Raw genomic sequence first — 21,622 nt, forward strand, 5'->3', positions numbered from 1 at the left:
TGCAGATTGACTCCCATATAAATTTGTAACGGCGAACGCGTGTATAGAAGTATAACTTCTACCGGCAGTCCCACTGGACTGCCACACCCGTTTTTTTTATTAACCACGATTATTTATCTAAGATATTTAAAGTGTTCTATATTTTCAAAATTGTAGTTATTAACTTTAATATTTTATCGAGATTTATTGAATTGGTCTCTTTTGTTGATTCGCTTGTATTTGGTTTTCATTTCGTTGATTTTAAGTGAAACATTTTTTGTGCTGTCTTCACTTTATTGAAGTTTTTGGACGGGAGAGTTTCTTATTAGAGTTATGAGATATATATCATTAGCATATGCTAGGAGTGCTTTGTCCCTTGGGCCGTTAATGGAGTACTTCTTAAATAGGCGTTATTTCTATTTTAGTAAGCTGTTCATTAATTTTTTGACTATTTGAATTGAGAATCTGTATTTTATTCGACTGTTTTATAACACAGAGTTTCTTGGAGCATATTTTCATCTTTGGTTTCCCGTATCATTATTACAGGGATTTTGCTGGATATCGACATAGTGAACCCGGTGGTATGTACATGATGTTTTCATAACCAACGTTCAAAAATTTTTCTTACTGTAAATTCATGATTATTTTACTAGGGAATATATTGTTGTTCAATAATAATAAAGTTCAGGCAATAATTCCTATATTCTCGGTATATAACTCGGTAATGATAATTCTGCTCCCCGATACCAGGTAGCAGTCCCGAAAGCATTAAAACTGCTACACTCATGCTTCTCATTATCCAACAATTAGCCAGTCCAGAACTATACGCATTATTATCCATATATGACACATTTTAACCTGTTTATTTCCTTATTATCCATATATGAGTTGTAAACCGATATTACAAGCTCATTTACTTTTCACAAAGAGACTATATAAGTACAGTTATTACTAAACAAATCTGACTCGAAATATCGTCTATAAGTAACAGTATGCAAAATTTAAATTTTTATGGAGTTCAAAGTAAAAGCCTTCACGAAATTTGAAGTTACAATAAGACCACCGCAATCGAGCGTACTCTTACTCTGGATAATGAATAATTATTTAATCGGTTAATTTTTCAATCACCCGTTCAATATGATGTTTGTCAAATCGGTCCTTTTTAGGACCAACTATTCTACTTATGTCTATAAATAGTAAGGACATATCTACAGATACACACACTCTACTTTACTTAAGCTTATCAGACATATACGCTTAACACAAATGTGACGTATTTCTACTGCAGGAAGCAAATAGAGGGCCAAACCTAGGGTATTTGGTATTAAGCTAATCGCTGAAAATAACGAAATAAACATAATAAATGCCGGCAAAGAAGCAAAGAAAAACTTAAAATAAAAGAGAGGACAAAACCAGTCAGCTGAGGAAACCTTTCAACGATGTTGAGTTTGGATCCACTATCCACGTATATTATGAACAATATTACGGCTCCTGACTGAGGATCTAAACACAAAACTAATTATAAAATTTGGACAAAAAAATACAACAGTGGCTAATATCCAAAGTCTGTAGACAAGCAAAGTAAAGACAAAGTTGTTGCCTTGCTTAAACCTGACAAAAACCCCAACGACCACAAAAGTTATCGGCCAATATATCTATTTATTTTTTCAGCTATACACATTACTTCTGCATATGATCCTTAATATAAACCGATAATAGAAGGAAAACTTAAATTTAAAGATAAAAGTGGCTATATATGACAGGGTAGATCATGTTCGTCACACATACTAAATCTTGCCCAACACAACGAAGACGGATATAAAAAATATCAGACATGAGGAGTGGTATTTGTCAATCTAAATTCTGCTTACGACACCTTAAATTAAAGGACATTTTTCCAAAATCTATGTGATATACCCTTAGGTAATAGAACAACAGAAGATTTTCCGTATCACTCAATGGTAAGAAAAGATAAAGATTGAGAACGTAGAAGAACGGTCTCCTTTGGGGTACCGTAATGGCACCTACACTGTATAACATTTACACAACCCATTCCAGTAAATACTAGGACTTTTATTATGTAGACGATACATCTATTGTTGCAGAACCACAAACTTTTGTTGCTGAAGTGGAGAAAAATCTAAATCATATCTTAAACACAATAAAAATAGATTATAAATTAATTTTAAGCCAAACCCTGGAAAAAGTCAGGTGTGCTCCTTCAATGTCCCTAACAGAGACGCTTTCACAAATTTGAACATATACCTGAACCAATAGTGTCATGAAATCATTAAACACACTTTGTAATTTACAGAACTTTGTTTAAAACTAAATGGCAAACTAGAACCAGAAAAATAGTATTCTCCGCGAACTTGTCAGCTAAAAACAGGAAGCACATCCTTCCACTCTTAAAACGTAGACGCTTAAACTCTATGCTTCTGCTGCCAAATATACCTAGGTTGTTTGGGTGACATTAATACATACTTGACACGTAGATTTAGCTATAAATTAGTCAGCCAAATTAAGCGGATATTAAGACTCTCATCCATACATAAGCTCTACAATATCGTAGTTATCAATCCACCTAATATCCGAAGATAAGTAACTAGAGAACAAAAGAAACAAAGTCTAGATTCGTAACATTTACTCCACGAATAACAACCCATTTTATGACTAGAATCGGGGAAGAACTGGCTAGATCAACACATCTGCAAGATATACAAAAAAAAATAAGCTGCTTCTCGCCATCTGAACCCTCAAAAGGAACTTCCTTATGGTAGTCCTTCCTTAAATCTGCCAGGAAGACTCTTGCCTGCAAACAGCGATTAACCTGTGTGAATCTAGGGTGATAAAAGATTCATTACACTTTCTTCGTTGACTTTGCCATTCAAATCGCTCTTTTCTGAAGGGACAAGGTTTATTTATTTGAACTCAACATGTAAAGTACAGTCAGTAAGCTATTACTTATAAAGATCATTGCAAATTTGACACTAGCTATACTTATATTGACTACATATTACCCCTAAATAGAAGATAAAACATTCAGAAGTATGTAATATGGGTGAAGTGGTATAATTCTTGTTAGATAAATTAAGCATTCTTCCCTTTTTTGTGCACTACTATCCATTTTTACACAAAAATATCTATTTAAGCAAATAAATATTTATTTTGAGATAACCTTCTATCCAGAATTATATGTAGTACACAGATAAAACCAGAAATAAAATAATAAAAATCTGTATACAAGATATCATAAAACATTGGATGAAATAAAAAAAGTTCTTATTTATCGAATTCTTAAATAAAACGTATGAAGACATACTCACGTTAACAAAATACATTAGGAAATTTCCGCATATGAAAAAAATCCAATTTGGTAACGAAATCCTTTTGTAGCTATAAAGCTATTTTTAGAAAAGCACGTACCTACCAAAAACAGGTAGTTAATAGTATACATATCTGTTACACACTGTAATGCGTATGAACGATAACAAAAATAAGGAGTCCATATCAACCGTTCAGACTATACGCGAGAAGTATACAGCTTAATGGCAGAGTTGCCAAACTATCAGAGCTTACTTAAACCGATATACCTATGGTTCCAATATACAGTGAAAAAGATCTGAACGACCCCTATAAGATATACACGTGAACTATGCAATATACATTCATGATACAGGGGTACTTAAGGGCTCCACAAGATTTTTAAAAATTATGAAACTATACATGTTGACGAATCGACAGAGCCAATATTATGGAATGGTCAAGTGAGCTCCGTATATCGGTGTCCAGTTGACCACGGAGCTCACTTGAACCTGCATTTTAACATGGGCGGAGTCCACTTTATGCCGTAGATATATATATATATATATATATATATATATATATATATATATATATATATATATATATATATATATATATATATATATATATCTATATATATATACATATATATATATATATATACATATATACATATATATATATATATATATATATATATATATATATATACATATATATATATATACATATATATATACATATATATATATATATATATATATATATATATATATATATATATATATATAATATATATATATATATATATATATATATATATATATATATATATATATATATATATATATTATATAAATACATCTAGCGGTTAATGTAAGCTCCGTTCTAAAACGGTATTATACTAACTCCAGTAGAATATACACCGTGTATATTATCATCTGAGTAGTGCTTTATGTAGACTCCGACCAACATGTAGGATTAAGTGGACTCCACAACAGGATAAACTATTTTTGGGATCCGTATTTACCATTTTGCATAAACTTCTAAACTCCTGCGATGTTGCCAATAATTGTATTAGTAGCAGATTTTCAAATTTTACAGCAGGTACATTTTGGAACTTGAAATTTATTTAAATATCCATCAATTTAGTCATGGAGGAAGTTCAGGACTATTCGGCTAATGTAGTTAAATATAAATTGTTAACCGACACATAACTTTATTTTACTTTTTAGTTTTAATAAACAAGGCGGTAATTTATATTACTTGCTTTATATATTTTCAAACATAAGAAAGGATTCGACTCTGAACATAGTAGCTAATACGTGTTTTAAATCGAGCTCTCATAATTAATTTAAAAACTAGTGAAATACTAAAAATATTTTCGTTAATTAGTGATCCAGCAGTGAAATAACAAAAATAAACACAACAGAGATAGTAAGTTACTTTAAACATAACAGTTTTTACTATTACCAAATATTATTTCGGATAACCTACAAAATCTAGGACAGGTATTTATACCAAACCTGTTCCACTACAGACTAAGAAGGTTGTTTGCCAGGACCGTACTCCAGTTACAAATGATAATTAAAAATGGATAGTTCTATTCAATCTGAAATTCCTACAACTAACAATACACCAAACAGCTCCTCATCATATCAATTTAATGGATCACCTACATATTCTTCCGTAACCAATCAAACACCACAATCCAATATATTTCCATCAAGAAAACAAGCAATTATTTTTGATTCAATTGAAAATACCAAACTAGATGATTACTTCTCCGCTTTGAGTCATCTGATACAACCAACCCAGATATCCTTCTGTTCAAAATTATCAAATAATAAAGTATGTATTTATTTAGCAAACGAAAAACTAGCTGAGGATTTCATAAACAGAAATGAAATTCAAATAAACCATCAACTCTTACAAGCTCGTAGACTAATTAGCCCCAGTCAGCGATTAGTATTGTCCAATGTTTGTCCCTCAATCCCACACTCAGTCCTAATATCCGCATTAAAATCACATGGATTAAATCTTCTGTCACCTATAACATTCCTAAGAATAGGCACATCAACACCACAATTCCAACATATTTTGAGTTTCAGACGCCAAACATACATATCTCCACTAAATAACCAGCCCTTACCTGATTCTTTTCTTATCACATATGAGGAAACGACATACAGAATTTTCCTTTCATTAGATAACCAAGCTTGTCAAACATGTAAACAAACCAACCACTTAACAAAAAATTGCCCAATGTCTACTGTGATTACAACAGATAATTCAACATCAAATAATCCAGTTCCAAATATAAACCCAATTGAAAATACAACTAATCTATCAACTCAAAAAACCCAGACAAACACTAAACAACAACAATCAAAAGAAGAAAGCACACAACAAGAAACCCAACCACAAAATAACCAACAAGAAAAACCACACATGCAGCTAACCAAAGAAGATTCAGAAACAACAAACTACCCAAAAATAGATATAGAAAATAAGGCAACGCATATAAACACAGGGAAAGCACAAAACAAACGCACAATCTCCCAAGTCTCTCCACCAGCTACTACATCTACAGAGGAACCTACTTTTATTACACCAAAAAATAAAGAGAAAAAAGTAAAATCAGATCAAAATGTCAAACCACAAAAAACACTAGAAGAAATGCTAAGATACTGTAAACCTTTATTTGAGAACCCAAATTCCAACTACCCTATAACTTACGAACAGTTATTAGACTTTTTTGAAAACTGTGAGAACTCACCAGACCCGTTAAGTGTCACCAAAATGTATACAGAAGAAACAGCAGAGGTCACAGATCTATTAACTAATATATACCCTTACCTAAAGGACCGAAAAATTAAAGTCAAATGCACTCGAATAAAAAATAAAATATTAAAGCAAATCAACTTAGACCTTCAAACAGACTTAGAAAGCGACGCATCAATAGAAAATTAATAACACATCATTTTCAACTCTCTAATTCAATGGAACATAAATGGGTATTACACCCATTTAGAAATGTTAAAATTACTAATTTCAAAACATAAACCATATGTTTACAAGAAACCCACTTCAAAAACAACAAAGCTCATGACTTGAAGAATTTCAATTGTTTTTTTAGAAATCGAGAAAATTCTAAAATTGCAAGCGGAGGGGTAGCAATCTACATAAAAGATAGCTTTGACGCTAAACTGATAAAACTCACAACAACTATTGAAGCAATTGGAATTAGAGTCACAGACACAATTTCTTTTTCAATTTGCAATATTTACATTCCCCCCAATAAAGAACCCGATTCAAAAGAAATTTTAAACTTATTAAATCAACTACCTGCTCCAAGGATAATAATTGGAGATTTCAATGCACATAATCCGTTATGGGGTTCAGCAAAACTAACATCTCTAGGTCGAAAAATAGAAAAAATAATAGAAGAAGTCAACCTAAATATTCTTAACGACGGACAACATACGCGCTTTGACACAAGAACAGGTGAAGGCTCTAGTATAGATCTATGTATTTGCGAACCATCAATTACACATACTCTTACGTGGGATGTGTTACCAGATCTATATGATAGTGATCACTACCCTATCATAATAAGCAATGAACTACAATCAACTACCCCGCAACAACTAAAATGGAATTTAAAAGGCGCAAATTGGACAGAATTTCAAAATTACGTTGAAAACAACCTGCAACGTAACCTAAATGACAATGTAGATATAGACAAAACAATATACTCTCTGACAAACGTAATCACAGAATCAGCAAAAAAGTACGTTGGAATAATTAAGTACGATCACAAACATCAGTCGGTACCTTGGTGGAATCATGACTGCAAAGAAGCATTAACACAATCGAAACAAGCTTTTAATAAATTCAAACGACAAAAAACTCAAGAAAATTCTATAGAATTCAAAAAATTAAGGGCAGTCGCTAGTTATACCATTAAAAAAGCCAAACGTGACTCTTGGAGAGAATATGTCACCACAATACATAGTTCAACTCCTATAACAGCTATATGGAAAAAAGTCAACAAAATGTCTTGTTCCAAACCCCATAAATGAATAAACTTTTTAACTCGAAATAACACTATTTATAAAAGCCCAGAAGAAATATCCAATATACTAGCATCTACTTATGAATATAACTCAAGTAACTTAAATTATACTTCCAATTTCTTAAAAATCAAAATAAAAGAAGAAAAAAATCCTATAGAATATTACGATCAAAACAATAACGATCTCAATATACAAATAACAAAGGAAGAATTAGAAAATGTATTTCAGAATTGTAAGAACACTTGTCCTAGACCCGACAATATACCGTTTATATTTCTTAAAAATTTAGGCCCTCAATCTAAAGAACACCTACTCAAAATCTACAATATAATCTTATCCAGAAACGTATTTCCTAAATCATGGAAAAATTCAATCATAATACCTATTCAAAAACCAACTAAACTAAAATCAGATCCACAAACATATCGACCGATATTACTCACATGTAGCATAGGTAAAATATTAGAAAAGATAATAAACAATAGGCTTATGTGGTATTTAGAAGCAAACAAATTAATTATTCCAGAACAATGTGGTTTCCGAAAACATCGCTCAACTTTAGACAATCTCGTTGACTTAGAATCAGAAATCCACGAAGCATTTGCAATAAAACAGCAATGTGTTGGAATATTTTTTGATATAAGCAAAGCATATGATACAGTTTGGAAATATTCAATCATTAAAACACTCAGCAACTGGTTAATAAGGGGTAACATATTAAAATACATTTCAAATTTTCTTGAAAACAGACAATTTCAAGTTCGAGTTGACGAAACATATTCTCAAACAAAAATTCAACAAAATGGTATACCACAAGGATCAAATTTAAGCACAACTTTATTCTTAGTAGCAATAAATTCGATATTAACACAAATTGAAAACCCCGTCAAAACTAGATTATACGCTGACGACCTAGTTATTTTCTGTAGAGGAAAAAACATAGCAACGATTCACAATCACATTCAAAAAGCGTTAACACACATTGAGAAATGGTCAGCTACAAGTGGACTTCAGTTTAACACTACAAAAACGAAAGCAATCTGTTTCTCAAAGAGAAATCAAATCCAAACAAAAGAATTATATCTACACGAACAAAAACTAGATTATGTAGAAGAAATCCGATTCTTGGGTATGATGTTTGATAAAAAATTAACTTGGAAGACACATATTCAACAGCTGAAAAAATCCTGTCTACCTGGTATAAATTTACTACGATCCCTTGCCTTTAAAAACTGGGGTGCCGATTATTCAAGTTTAATACTTATTTACAAATCCATAATTCGATCAAAACTTGACTATGGAGCCATCGTCTACAACTCCTCCAAAAAAACACATTTGAAGTCACTGGATATTATCCAAAATAGATGTCTACGTATTTCTTTAGGTGCTCACTACACAAGTCCCATTCAAAGTCTTTATTGGGAAAGTGGAGAACTTCCTCTTTCTTTCAGAAGACAATATCTAAGCCTAACATATGCAGCGGCAGTGTCATCAAACCGAAATAATCCAGTACTGCATAACGTTTTTGCTGATCGATTTACAAATAAATTCCAACAAACACATCAAATTGATCATCCTTTTTACTTTCGTATAAAATCATACTCATCCAAAATAAATTTTCAATTTCCAAAAACCTATGATACCTCTTCAATCCACAACCCAGCACCATGGACAATATCTATTCCTGATATCGACATCAGTCTAACAAACCTAAGAAAATCAGAGATATCATCAACCGTCATTAAACAAAAGTTTTATACACTATTAAACAGATATGGCAATACCTACAACGTATACACCGATGCGTCAAAAAATGAAGACAGAGTTGGAGCAGCAATTTATTCGGAAGACTCCTCAGTTAGTTTCAAATTGCCATCAATTACAACCATCTTTTCGGCTGAATTATTTGCAATTCTAAGTTCATTATCCTAACTGACTCAATTGTACTGTGACAACCCCCTTCTACTTCTTATTAAAAAAGAACTTAAAAACATTGCAAATAAGAACATCCAAGTTCACTTTTATGGGTGCCTTCTCATATAGGAATTGAAGGTAACGAAGTTGTAGATAAACTGGCTAAGAACGCACCAACTAACCCGATGTCCGAAGAAAGTAATATATTGGTACAAAACGATTTAAAACCATACTTAAAACAAAAAATAATTCAAAAATGGCAAGAAACTTGGAACAACACTCCATCAAGACTATACGAAGTCAACAAACATTCACATCTTTGGAAACCAAAAATAAAAGACAGGAGAGAGCAAGTGATACTTACCCGTCTCCGTATCGGCCATACACGACTTACTCATGACTATTTATTACAGCGCAAAAATAAACCAGTGTGTGAAGTGTGCAACAGTGTTCTAACGGTAAAACATTTTTTAATACAGTGTCCCAAATATAATAGTGAACGACTCAAATATAACATACCCAACTCCCTAAGAGATGCCCTAGAAGAAAATACAGACACTCGAAAAATATTTTCCTATCTTAAAGACTGCCAACTCCTTCAAAAGATCTAAAATGAACATTGTAACACACAAAGATATTATTATTATTATTATTGTAAACTAATGTATATTTTACTTATTGTATCTATATTGTATTAATCTAAATACGCTAATGACCCTGCGTGGTTGATGCGTTAATAAAATAAAAAAAAAACATAAGAAAGTGTCTATTTTAAACTTTGAAAAGTTCAGTTTAGATTTTTATTAATTAGTATTTTTTGTTAAAATGCATTGGCACTGAAACATTTAGTCCATAAATATACGTACATCGGATAGAGTAATCGTGTAACAGTTTATGAAAGTAGAAGCCCCTTCGGTAGGATTATAATATTTGTTACCCTATTAATTAAATAAAACTGTACAACAGGGAGGTCTTTCTAATTTTTCGATTACTGCAGTTTATGACATACAATATTTGTTTAATAGCGTAGTTGAATTTAAACTACAATAATTTATAAATCAAAATTTAATAACATCATTTTTTACTGTCTAATTTCAATAGATATGTCGATTTTTAATTAAAATATTTAATGCATTAAAGTCGCGTGGAGATTTTCACTAAACATTTAATTTTAAAGCTATTATTATAAAAGTCCAAAAAAAGTATAAAAGTCCAAGAAATTTAATAGCCCACTATAGATTTGTTTTATAGATTATCGTAAAGCGTTCAACACAGTCAAATGGATACACTGTTGTACTTGTTTGTACTACAACACCTAATTTTGCTTATAACTGAACTGTACGAACACACTACTGGACCATTTAAACTAACATTAAAAGAAGATTGAACTTCAAATGATAGATTAAGTAACGAAATACAAGTATCTGGGAAAAATTTCTCAAACGATTTTAATATTGAAAGAGACTTTAAAGAGCATCTGATAAAGCATGCTAAACCGTAAGGCGTCTAAACCAAACAATATGGATATTTGAGAACAATTACAGCTCGTTCCAGAAAGAATTGTAAATATAACATTAATCTAGATTAAGAAGAAACGCTGAAGAAAAAAACAGTAGCGGTTAGCTTAAATAAAGAAAGGCAAAAATAAGTTGTAATTTGATGTTTTGAAAAAATCTGATCCGAAAACCGTATGAAAAACATTTCATAGTATAGACTCTGTCGTCTGGCGGCCTATATCGGAAACTTTGACTACCTACCATTTGATTATTTGTGAACGATTTTGTGTAAGGTTAAGTGGCACACCACAAAAAGTGTTTTTATTTTCTCTTTTGTTCAACAATTAAAATGTATTGTTATACTTTTAGATGTTCCAATACAACAAAGGATAATAAACATAAAGTACAGGTTACAAAATTCTATTATTTTCTATGCGCTAGTTATTATAGACACATAGGCTATCACACAGTTAAAAACTATGACCCCTATGAAAAAAATACAGTAGCCTATGACTATATTTGTGCTTTAGCACTATAGTAAAAACAAGATAAAAATCTAAATATCTACATAATTATATTAACGAGAAGTTAATAAAACTTTTGTTAGTTATCAGTGAGAGAAAGCTTATTTCAGAATATATTATGAAAAATGTTGTTGATATTACAAAATCAGGTACATTTATATAATGATAAGAATACAAAAATAAAAAAACAACTTATTTTTTAAAACAACAATCAATCACTTCATTTTATCACGAAAAATTTAAAACACTTTGTGAGCTATAGCACTCTGATGCGCTTTAGGAGCACAACTATCAGCTAAATGTTTTTCATGTGAGAGTCCTGAGTAATAGAACTCCAACATCGTTCTCCTGTAAATTGTCAAACTTAGTCTTAGATAACAACGACAACCTTCTTAGGATTTAGGTACAAGATACCGTCCACAATTATGTGATTATGTGTACGTGCCAATATTCTTTTAAAAGATATTAACAAAATTCGCAGGTAGGCACCGCAACATCGGTATGTCCCGTAGCGATAAATTTACCATTTCATGATAATTAGCATTTAAAAATGAAATTTTTATCTTTCATACAAACATCGATAGTTTTTAGCTTTAGATGTATTTGAGTCACACCGTGCTGTAGCACATTTAGTCTAAAAAGTTTTATTTTACGCGCAATTAGCACATTGACTCTAGAAATGACCTATAAATATACATTATTAATTATTTCCAATCAAGATGTTTAAGCAGCTCTGCACCATTGGTCCATTTTTGTTGCTTTTTGTTACTGTTTCCCCTTTCTTTTTATCGTCAACATTACATAGTGCTACAACACTGGGTGAGTCTTCGCTAACTACAACTTTTCTTCTTAATTTTATAAGAGCTTTCTTAATTTAGTATCTGTTCTTAATCTATACGGATTTGTAGCAGTATAGTAATAAGAACTTATTTGTTTTAGTTATTGTTCATGATTTGCATCGCTATCTTAAAATATGTCTGAAGTTTGTATTATGCTCTTTATTCCCTCAGTGGTTTTATTATTATCTGTGGTTATTGATCCAATATATTTAAAGTCTTCCATACTTTCGAAATTATAGTTGTTGACTTTAATGTTTTATCTAGATTTATTGAATTGGTCTCTTCTGTGTATTTGCTTGTATTTGGTTTTCACCTCGTTGATTTTAAGTGAAACTTTGTTCATGCTCTCTGAGTAGAATATGGGTCACCCAAACCAGACAGACACACTGCGCATGCGTCGACATAGACCAGACATAGCGTCGGTAAGCATTGGATCTGCATTACCGGCCAACGTATAACTTAGCATGGTTCCGAACCTTTTAGTCATGACCGAAACCATTTCAATTCTTTTAATTATATTTTAACTGTTTAATATTTTAATTTCTGTTAACCATTTTTTATTCTTATATTTTTAATTAATTAATTTTTTAAATTAAAGAAAAAGTCTTTCAGAGGTAGGATTTGAACCCGTATGAAATATTTACTAGACCAGCTTACTGCACGCGACACCACGAGCGATTAATGTTATGCGCTCAAAAGAGTATAATAATATAATCCGGTTAGCAGCTGTGTAGGAATTTTAAATTTTAAATTTTAAATTTAACGAGATGACCCAACTGGTTGACTTTAAACGAATATTAATATAGATACTACCCCTACAATTCATTGAACGTCTGCTGCTTGACAAAGGCGTACATTGACCTTTAATGCACACTGGTTGACACAGTTCTCTCATGCATACATATCTCGTATACTGCTCAATATAGACATACAATTTCGTCATACACTCCCAATCAAACAACCAGTTTGAATGGTAACAATAATTTTTAGGAATTTATTCACAACGGGGTACTCAGAAACTTCATTTGCCTAATACACTTTTTGTTATTCTAAACCATTGTCTTTTTTAAATGCAACACAGATGAATGTAGTTTCATCCTGTCAAAAAAACATCTTACTTTCACTCTCTTATACTTTAACTTTATTGTTGGAAAAACTTTTAAATATTCGGAATTTAATAACATTTATTCAATCTAGCCATTGGAATGATACCAAAAATAATTTTTGTGCACAGGGTTTTCAGAACTTTCATTTGCCGTTGCTATTCTAAACCATTGTCATTTTAAACACAGCACAAACATGCGCGCGCGCGCGACGACCATCGCATCAACCTTTCAATGAACGATTCTTACTAAATTACTTAATCGTGTTACCAATAAAAATCGCCCGTGCAAGACGGAATAAGAACAGAGATGGTAAAAAAGGTGGATAACTCTAGAATCAATAAAAATCCTTAACAGATGCATAACAAATTATAGTCGTGGCACAACACACAAAAAGAGAGATCGAATAAACATGAACCGACCAATTAGTCTTTTACCACACCCATGTAAATTATTAACAAAGATTACAACAAATAAATTAGATTTATACCAAAGAAGGATTCCACAAAGGTTACAGTACGAATGATCATCACACACACTCAGAAAAATGCAAATATATATATATATATATATATATATATATATATATATATATATATATATATATATATATATATATATATATATATAAGGATATATATATATATATATATATATATATATATATATATATATATATATATATATATATATATATATATATATATATATATATATATATATATATATATATATAAGGATATATATATATATAAGGATATATATATATATATATATATATATATATATATATATATATATATACATCTAGCGGTTAATGTAAGCTCCGTTCTAAAACGGTATTATACTAACTCCAGTAGAATATACACCGTGTATTTTATTATCTGAGTAGCGCTTTATGTAGACTCCGACCAACACGTAGGATTAAGTGGACTCCACAAAAGGATAAACCATTTTTGGGATCCGTATTTACGATATTGCATATACTTCTAAACTCCTGCGATGTTGCCAATAATTGTATTAGTAGTAGATTTTCAAATTTTACAGCAGGTACATTCTGGAACTTGAAATTTATTTCAATATCCATCAATTTAATCATGGAGGAATTTGAGGACTATTTGGCTAATTTATGTAGTTAAATATAAATTGTTAACCGACATATACCTTTATTTTACTTTTTAGTTTTAATAAGCAAGGCGGTAATTTATATTACTTGCTTTATATATTTTCAAACATAAGAAAGTGTGTATTATAAACTTGGAAAAGCGAAAATTTCCGTTTTTATTAATTAGTATTTTTTATTAAAATGCATTGGCATTAAAACATTTAGTACATAAATGTACGTATATCAAATAGAGTAACAGTTTCTGAAATTAGAAGCCCCTTCGGTAAGATAATAAAGTTTGTTACCACAAAAAATCTACTAGCATGCACAGAGATGAGAGAGACCTACACAGAAGAAGATCTATTTTTAGCGAATGACAGGGCCATCTATGTAGCCAACCATTGGAAATACAAAATTTAAAGCTGTTGGTGTTCCGGACACGGAAAGTAAAGTAAGTATAAAAAGAGGTAAAAGTAAAATGAAAAGAAAAATAAAACACTTATATAATATGTAGACCTGAAAGTGCGCCGGAGGGTTTGAAATAAGAATTTACCTAAGGAATGAAATAAGAATTTACCTAATATAAAACAGATCTGAAAGAGAACAAAAAACAGATCAAAGAATTAATACAGATTAAGTACATCCTTAAGTAACATATCTCAAATCCGCCTGCAGTTTTGTTGGGTAGATCGAGTAGCTCGACAGAACTGTTGACGGTCCCAAGCCCAAATAAAGGAGGAGGGGGTCTACAGCCCGTTTAGCACTCTACTGATAGACTTTAAAACCATACAGCTCATAGAAACAGAATTATGCCTCGGGACAGGAATGATTTCATTACGACGACTAACGGGAGAAAGAGGACAACGAATTTATGGTAAACGAGAAATACACTTCGCATCGGTGCTTTGAACGTAAAGTCTCTACAAGAGAGTAGAAAATTACAAAAGAGCTTGTAGAAAAAAAATATAGACATGTGTGCGCTAAAAGATACAAAGAAAAAAGGAAAAGGGTCAAATTATTATAGATGACCATCTCATGATTTACAGTGGTGTTGCCAAAGAAACCAGAGCCAAAGAAGGAGTCGCTCTGTTAGTACACAAAAATTTTTTACACCAAGTATAAAAATAGTAAGTGTAAAAATTAAACTGGATGTCAAACCTCTGAATGTGATAGCAATTCATGCACCAGAGAACAACAAAGATACCACCACAAGGAAAAACTTCTACGAACACCTTCAGACTGTAATAAACGAGACCCCAAATGATAAATATAAAATCATTATGGGTGATTTTAACACCCGTGTTAGCAATGATTTAGTTCCAGGGATAAAACAGCGAAATAACGAAAATATCAGAAATGAAAACGGAAACCTTCTAACGGACCTCTGCAGCAAAAACCAGATACGTAATAATAATACACTTTTCCCTCACAAAGAACAATACTAATACATTTTTGAAAACAGTAGAGGACAAAGATCTATTATAGACTATATTCTGTTAAATAGAGAGCACTAACATCAGCAGAAATAGAAAGCGATCACAAATTGGTATTGTGCCGAATGAAAACACATATATGTGATAACAAAACACCGAAATACACCACAAAGATAAAAGTAGAAAGCTTACAGGATGACTCCACAAGATACCTATTCCAGAAAAGAAGAACCGAAAAAAACAGAAAAACATATATCACAGAAAGTGATGGAGTCGAAGAAAGCTGGGCAAAAGTTAAGTCTAATATCTTACCCTCGGCCAAGAAAGTTCTTGGTAAAAGAAATATAAATAAAGTGCAGGAAAAATGTAAAGAAAACAAAAAAGCTTACCTGAAATACATGTCAACCAAAACACAAGAGGCATAACATAATTACAAGACAATTAGAAACGAAACACATGCACTTATAAGAAAAATAAAAAATGGTCACTGGGAACGTTTTTCGAAAGAAATGGAACATATTTTTTCTCGTCTGCAAAAGGAAATATAGCGCTTCATCAGACGTCAAAGAACGGAGGTAAAGTAACTAATAGAACTAAAATATATAGAAAATGATACGTGGATTGACTACCTAAAAAAGCTATATACAGGAGAAAAACAAACAACGCTAGAACCGGAAACATCAGAAATTACAACATATAAAGAACTTAATATAAATGTACAGGAAGTTCGGAAAATACTTGAAAACCTGAGGAACAGAAAAGCAGCAGGTAAAGACGGGATAACAACATTAATTAATAAAATTATAAAACACAATAAAATGCCGGAAGAATGGAGAAGGAGCGAACTAACTCTACTATTTAAAAAAGGAGATAAAAACAGACAAAAAACTACAGAGGTATAAACTTGTTAAATACTACGCTAAAACTTACAACTAAAATTTTACAAGTGCTAATTAATCACAATATAAGTTTAGCAGATGAACAACCGGGTTTTTTTAGTGGTAGATCGTGTACAGATGCAAAATTCGTAATAAAGCAAATTACTGAGAAATCACTGAAGTATAATAGACCAGCATTCCTGTGTCTGATTGACCTAAAGAAAGCGTTTTACAGACTAAGACTGAAAGATGTAATCCATCTTCTGTATAATAGAGAAGCTCCCCTAAATATTATAAAAACTATCGAAAACATCGACCAAAACAACAAAATTGAAGTCAGAATAAAGGGACAACTTACAGAATCTATAGAAATAGGCAGCAGAATAAGACAAGGGGATTCGTTGAGATTTAGCCCCATGCTCTTCAATTTGATCATGGATCAAATCATCAAAAGCGTTAACAAACGAAGAAGGTACAGAATGGGAAACAAAGAAATTAAAATACTCCGTTACGCAGATGACGCAATATTAATAGCCCAAGATGAAGATAGTTTGCAAAGACTAGTCCACAAATTTAACATAAGAGCAAAAGAATTTAATATGACAATCTCATCTCAGAAAACTAAAACAATAGTAGTCAGCAAAGGACCACAGATGTAAAATAGAAATTGATGGCATTAGCAGAAACAAGACCCGACACAGCCACAACGCAAAGAATAATGGACGCGGCAGAGATGAGAGTACTGAGAAGAATTACAGGAAATACTCTGAGAAATCGAAAAGAAAATGTAACGTATAGTGTATAAATGAATGGATACAAAATAGAAAAAAAGAATGGAATAACCACATAGGTAATGGAAATAAAATACCTGGCATTATGAATTTATTATGACAATTTCATCTCAGAAAACTAAAACAATAGTAGTCAGCAAAGAACCAACTAGATGTAAAATAGAAATTGATGGCATCAGTATTGCACAAATAATGGAAATAAAATACCTGGGAATTACACTGTCTAGCTACGGAGACCTGGATAAAGAAGTGAGAGATCAAGTACTAAAAGCAAATAGACTGGCAGGATGCCTTAATAACACTATGTGGCTAAACAGACACATTAACACTGAGATGATATCAATTTATAAAGCCAGTGTAAGACATATAATGACATAAGCCTCAGAAACAAGACCCGACACAGCCACAACGCAAAGAATATTGGAAAAGGCAGAGATGAGAGTACTGAGAACAATTATAGGAAATACGCTGAGAAATCAAAAGAGAAGTGAAGACATTAGAAGAAAATGTAACGTAAAGTGTATAAATGAATTGACACAAAATAGAAAAAAAGAATGAAATAATCACATAAGCAGAATGGAGGAGACCCGTGACGTCAAAATTGCAAGAGATAAGTCAAGAATCGGCAGAAGAAGTATCGGACGATCGCGCAAAAGATGAAGTGATAACCTTCCATAGAGGTATTATTCCGCCAATGAACAAGTAAAATTGCTTATAAAGAGAAATAATAACAAGAAAAAAAGTAACATCTCTCAGATAAATAAGCGGAACAACAGAAACTGAGTATAAACGTGAAATTCCAGAATTAACATTAAATAAATTACCGCAAATCGTACGAACTGAAATAAGTGTTATTTTCTGCACATATATATATATATATATATATATATATATATATATATATATATATATATATATATATATATATATATATATATATATATATATATATATATATATATATATATATATATATATATATATATATAATAAGAACTATATTTAAACCAAGTAAACCAAGAAATAGATATGTTTAGTGGTTATGAAACCGCTTGTCGTCTGCCATAAGACACCGAAATATTTTGTCTGAGTAATGACTTACTACGATAAAAAGAAATAGAATACTTTTATAATACACAACGTTATAAAGGTGAAACTATAAAAAGATATACATATAATATAATAATAATATATATGATGATTCATATACGCATGTTAATAACAATTGGTAATAAAGACATAAAGATACCCACTAGAAAGTTTATAATTTCAAAACGACAGTAAAATAACGTTCAATTCAAAGGTTCAAATCGCGACATAATATGAAATAATTCAACAGCAAATAAAAGTACTTTTTCTTTACCTATTTCTTTGTCGTCTTCTGAATCTTCATTTCCATTCGTTCCTATCTAAGCACATGTTATCCACAAGGTACTTCTTCATTTTTTATTCACTACTCTTTTTGTTATGGCTTTCGTCATTTTATTTATTCATATCGTTCTCACTAATAACACATATTGGGTAGTTTATTGTTTCATTAAACTTTTTCTGTTTATATCCGTATCATATAAGTTTTCTAGTTATTATAGCGTATATAGTGTATGTTAGTTCCATTGTATTTCTTATATTTTCAATATTAATTCGTTCCAATCAAGATTTTCGAGCAGCTCTGAACCATTGGCATATTTTTGTTGCTTTTGTCACTGTTTCTCCTTTCTTTTAACTACAACTTTTCTCCACGTTGATCGGTCTTCTACATATCTGCAATCAAATGAAATATTAACTTTTTGAGATATCCGAATATCATTATAAGAGCTTTCTTCATTCAGTATCTGTTCTTAATCTATACAGATTTGTAGCATTATACTAATAAGGCCTTATTTGATTTATTCATTCTTCCTAATTTGCATCAATATATTAAAATAGGTCTGAAGTTTGTATTATGCTCTTTATTCCTTCAGTGACGGTATTATTAACTGTGATTATTGATCCAATAATATTTAAGTGTTCCATACTTTCGAAATTGCAGTTGTAGACTTTTTTGTTTTATCTAGATTTATTTAATTGGTGTCTTCTGTGTATTTGCTTGTATTTGGTTTTCACTTCGTTGATGTTTTAGTTTCTTATGAAATCGATATCATCAGCATTATGTTAGGAGCTGCTTTGTACATTGGACCATTAACGGATTACATGTTAAATGGACGTTATATCTATTTTGGTAAGCTGTTCGTTAATTTTTTAACTATTTGAATCTAGAATTTGTATTTTATTAGATCTCTGGTTTATTTATTTTATATGTCTGATGTTTTGTTTCCTGTATCGTTACTACAAGGATTTTGCTGGATACCGACATAGGGAACCTGGTGGTACGTACATGATGTTTTGATTACCAACAGTAGAAAATTTGTCCTGCTGTAAAATCATGATTATTTTACTAGAAAATATAATGTTGTTTAATAATAAAAAAGTTGTTTCACTTTGCTTTCTCCATCGAGGTCGCAGTGAGACTGCTACCATTATACCTTCTGGTATTTAATATTTTGCCGATCAAGCAACACTTTCTATAGTCATTAACTTGGTACTGATATCTCTACTCCCCGATTTCAACAAGCAGTCACCAAACTATTAAAACTGCTACATTCATGCCTCCTATTCAGTGGCGGCTCGTGGCTTGAGAGACAAGGTCGGCAAGGTATTTTTTGTCTCCTCAGATAGGTATACCGTCTAATAAAGACTTAAGTAAATCATCATAGGAGATTTTTTGTTTTCTTTTTTTTTGTTTTTTTTTTCCTATAAATTTAGAACCTAAACATGTTTATAAATTAACTCAAGTCTACGTTGTTTGGAAGTAACAAAATGGGTTATAACGTCATCGTAAAATTTATTAGAGTTTTGGAGAGATTTTAAAAGTTTTTTTTTCTATTGACATTTGAGACAAGCTTGACATTCTCTCTTGTTTCATGGTATTTCGACAATAAGTTTTGATTCTTTTGAGGCAAGAGAAATCTCGTTCATTTGAGGCAGACGTTGGTGGTAATGAGAGAATTAATGACAATAATTTATTAATTTCGGTAACAGTTTGTTGTAATGAATTGCAGTATATAAAATTATATATATCTTGTAACTTATCCCATCTTCCGAAAATATTTGGATCAGCATATAAAACTTTTAATTCATTTTCTAATTTTATTTTATTAAAGAAGGATGGATAATTTTTAATTAACCTGTCCAATAAATATCTTGGAAATTCTTTGGCGTAACTTTTAAATTTTGAATCGTCAAAGAGGTCAAAAATTTGCAAATCTTCAAAATTCGAAAAACGAGTATCTATTTGCATAATAATAGTATCCAAAATTTCAAAATATACTCGTTTTTCGATATCTGTTTCTGTGTCATGCCTTTGTCTTTTTTTTGGGGGTTCGGAAATATCAAGCGAGTCCAAAACTTCACTGCGTATATACTGGAAATTACTATCATTACGAAAATCTCTGAGATTTTGCACCAGTCTTGTTATTCTATTTTTGGAATGAATAATGTCAGTTAACTGATTTTGAACAACATTGAATATCAAATCGGTTTGGGTAAACACTTTCTTAAAAATATTTAAAAGTATGTTAAAAGAATAATCATTTAATAAAGTTTTCAAACCGATTGCTTCACAGATCGAGATATCATCACTTTGAAAATCGTCGCATTCAATAATAAAATCAAAAACTTCCAAAAGCTCCAAAAATTTAACTTTTAATACACAGAAGAAATAATTATATGCAAAAGAAACACAAATTAAAAAACGTTATCCACTTATTGTACGCAAGAGAGATACCTCTAGGAAAAATCAAAACGACCGAAAATATATACCAAAATAACACAATAAAAGTAAAAGTAGAAGAAGAACCAACCGACCCTAATAAATCTGATAATGGGATAAGACAGGGATATTTCCTGAGTCCTCTATTGTTCAACCTGATTATGGATGAAATAATAAAAAAGTAAGAACTAAAAAAAGATACCAAATGGAAGAAAAACAAATTAAAATAATCTGCTGTGCAAACGACGCAATACTACTCTTTCAAAATGAAGATGATTTACAACGTATGCTGCACCAATTTCATATAACTGCCAGAAAATTTAACATGTTAATTTCCCCAAAAGAGACAAAATTCATGGTTACAACA

Source organism: Diabrotica undecimpunctata, chromosome 4, assembly GCF_040954645.1.
Source record: "Diabrotica undecimpunctata isolate CICGRU chromosome 4, icDiaUnde3, whole genome shotgun sequence".
Taxonomy (NCBI): Eukaryota; Metazoa; Arthropoda; class Insecta; order Coleoptera; family Chrysomelidae; genus Diabrotica; species Diabrotica undecimpunctata.